Source organism: Macadamia integrifolia, unplaced genomic scaffold, assembly GCF_013358625.1.
Source record: "Macadamia integrifolia cultivar HAES 741 unplaced genomic scaffold, SCU_Mint_v3 scaffold1363, whole genome shotgun sequence".
Taxonomy (NCBI): Eukaryota; Viridiplantae; Streptophyta; class Magnoliopsida; order Proteales; family Proteaceae; genus Macadamia; species Macadamia integrifolia.
This window is the reverse complement of record NW_024868177.1, coordinates 49,562-53,498: the sequence shown is the minus strand read 5'-3', so window position 1 is coordinate 53,498 and position 3,937 is coordinate 49,562.

The window sequence follows — 3,937 nt, the reverse complement described above, 5'->3', positions numbered from 1 at the left end:
TCTCTAAGTAAAGCCCTAAATTGATTTACATAATAAAAAATCATCTGATTCTCTAATGTTATTCTCCCACGTGGAACAAATTTCTCATCATTCAAGTAGGGTGTATAGTACTCATCATCACTATAATTAGATGGTGCTTCATTGTTGTTACGTACTTCAATTTCTATCTCACATCCATTCTATCAACATCATTATCATATCATAATTTACATTACCTCCAATGTTTTCCTATTCAACATAATCAGTCATCTCACTCTCATCTCAGATTGAGAATTCCATTCAACATCACTATCACTAGAACATCTTTGTATTTGTTCATCAATGCTTTTATTAATTGTCTTGGTAACTAGATCATTTCCATCAATTATACTGTGTGTTACATTAGCACTAATGGACATCCCTGGATTAGTTTTGCCACTCCTACTGTTATTGCCATCACTGCTTGAAACCTTATAAGTAGCACTATCCCTTATAACTTGGTTCTTTGCTCTATTGCCACTAAAAGTCTGAATTTGCTGCACAACACTACCAACTCTGCACTGAATTTGCTGGACATCAATTCTAAATCCATGCTGATTTTGCAGGACATTATGACCGAATCCACATTGAATTTTTTTAACACTATTATAAAATTCGTATAGTTGTTCAGTGTGTGTGTGTGTGTGTGTGTGTGTGTGTGTGTGTGTGTGAAGATCACATACACTATATGACTAATGCACCGGGAAGTCATTCACTGTATACGTGTAGCTTGATTGCTCATCATAGTGAAGATCACATACATAAAAGTTAATGAATTCCACATCTTCATTCAATGCAAACATCTCATATGAACTTATATCTTCATTCACTTCCATCAGCTGTTTGTTCGGGAGTATGCACTTGACTTTGAATATGACGGTATGACCTAAAAGTACATGCCTGATGAGTGTATTGTAAAATATCACATACGATGTCCTAATAGAAATACTTGTCCAGATATATTGTAGTAGATGTCGACATATTTAAGTCATAGTGGTAGTAGATGATTGCTCTAATTTCCATTGCTTAAGAAATTAAATGATAATGACGAAAAGTGTAGGCAATATTATCAATATAGCTTAACAATAACATGTCCATCTAGCATCAAATGCAATGAATTAAAACCATAAGGAGGTAGCAAAAAGGACATAAAATGGATTTGTAAACCATGAAAAATTTCCTCAACACTTTAGAGGTAGCCAATGGTTCTCTTTTTTCAAGTTGTTTTGTTAATTTTCAGTATGTCTTGAACTGTTAATTTTTAGTGTTGTTTTTAGTGTGTGTGTGTAAAAATCCTCATAGTAAAATCTTTATTGTAGTCCATAGAAAGGATTGAGGTTTTTTTGAATCTATAAATGTTTGTACTTTGATTTATATTAACATAGGCTTTGTTTTTATGAGAGTAGCATGTATGTTTGTTTCCTACAACATAGTCATTCCATTTATTTTCCAGAAACCTACAAGCAGAGATTTAATTTAGATAAAAGTAATTCCATTTATTTGATCTTGTGCACAACCTTTTTATCTGCAGAGATGAAGAGAAACTACCATTGCAGTAGCTAATATAAGAGATAGAACCATAACAATGTTTACAGATGCATTTATACATCAGTAGCCAACCTAATGAAAACTTATCAAGATAATCTAAAATTCCTATTATAACAGCAGCATGTATGTTTGTTTTCTATAGTACAACAATTCCATTTTCATTTCTAGAAACCTACAAGCAGAGTTTATTTTATAATTTCTTTGTACTAACTCCTATGCCATTAATTTAGGGTCTACAATTCTGTTAATTTTGGGGACTGCCATAAAATAGTTGGTTGCTAGCTACATTGTAACTTGGTGGTAAGGCTATGCATATCTACCCCTTCCTAATCCTTCAATGCTCTGAAAAAAAATCAATCTCTAAACCATCTGTGCTTGGGAAAAAGAAAAATAAATCCGTAAACACTAGATCATAGATAAATATTAAATGGGAAAACCTTATCCTTGATTGGAGCTTCAAGCCACTTCATAGATTGATCGCACTTGCACAATCTCTGTGATGGGATGATCAACATGGCTCACGGAGGCTCACTGAGTTTCAACTTCTGAAAACGAATACCCTAGAAACGAAAACCCTCTCATAGAGGCTCACTGAGCTACAACTTGTATGCCTATCAGATCGAAATGTAGATTAATTAATCAAAGAGCTTCAGTTCTATGAAGGCTCACTGGTTTGCAGGTTTAGCTCTACGAAGCTCACTGAGCTTCAACTTCTGAAAACAAAAATTGCGTTTGCTCCAATGAAAAAGATGAGACTCTTCTTTCTAATGAGTGAGGGCAATACTGTACTATCAGTCCAAATAAGGGTGTTTTAGGGTTTAAATTGAAATTGTACAACTTTTGTCATCACTTAACTATGGGCAGCTGACGGTGTGAGTATGATTGATAGAATCTACAACATACATAGGAGGGTTATGTAATTTAAAACTTAACAGGGGATGGGAGTGACATAAATGAAAACTTCAGGGGAGGGTAGTGCAGTTTCCTCTTATTATTATTTTGTTTCCTTTCTCTAGTCTATTTTGAAACTCGGAACAATATGAGCTGAATCGACCAATTCCACTTGGAATCTACTATGGCTTGAGTTATGCCCATACCAATCGAGACCCAATTGATTCGACTCAGTTAAAGACTATTTGACTTAGACTCGAATCGAAATCAATAGAGATCAGTTTGCATTTGGGTTCTAAAATTTGGAGGAATTTCTAGCCTAAAATGGTCGGACCAAATTAAACAAACCTATTTAGTCTGACCCCAAACATTATTGATTAGGGGTTTTATGAAATGTGTAATCTAGAAATTGAACTGGATCGATAGAAATGAAATGAAATAGAAAACTGAACCAAATAAAAACAATATAAATCTAAAAAAAAAAAATCAGTTTTATTTTTAAATAGGTAAAAAGAAGTCTAAAAGGTAGTGTGGCCCTTGCACCTAAAAACAAAGGGTCATGAGATAACTGCCCATCTATTGGTGCCCGTATTGACTGTACAGAGAAGGCTCAAAGTCTTTACTTAGATTCCGGCTCGACTTGTGAGTGTAACTACTGTGGAGGGGGATGCTATAAGTAATAAAGTGCACACCTTCCCTAAAAAGACGTCTTTTAGAAGACTGGCAGCGGCCTACACTTAAGGTCCAACATGTGGTATCAGAGCAGGTCACGAGTTCGAGTCTTAGATTTCAACTCGACTCGTGAGTGTGACCCCTGTGTAGAGGGATGCTATAAGTAATAAAGTGCATACATTCCCTAAATAGACATCTTTTGGGAGACTGGCAGCGTCTGTACACTTAAGGTCCAACATCATCCCTTATGAAAAACAAAATTTTCGTACCTGTTGATGCTTTCATGTGTGCTCCTATTGGTCCCCGCACTGGCACAAGGGCCATATTTTCTTTTAGGGAATCCCCTTCCTTTAAACAACATGTATATGAAAAACTGAACCAAATCAATACCAAGCTTCACCTTAATGGCTTGGTTTCATTTGACTTCTATCAACCTGAAATTTGACCAAATCGACGACAGATGGACCCCTACTAAAACCCAAAGATTGTGTGTCATCGATTCATTTTTTTTCCCCAATGAAAGTGTATTCACAAAATAATGGATAAGTGTATTTATAGAATAATCAATGGGAATCCGTCTGATTTTTTCTATTATTCTACATCATTGACACAATCAATCCTTCCTAATCCCTGAAATAGTAAAAAGAAACAAAGAAAATGAACCTTTTAAAACCAAACTAGCAAGATATTAAAAATTTGAAAAAGATAAAAAACCAAAGAACATGAACCAGAATGCTCAAAAGAGTGATTTACCTAAGATGATCTGCTAAGAGGAATTGCCTCGTCAGAAAAAAAAAAAAAAAAAAAA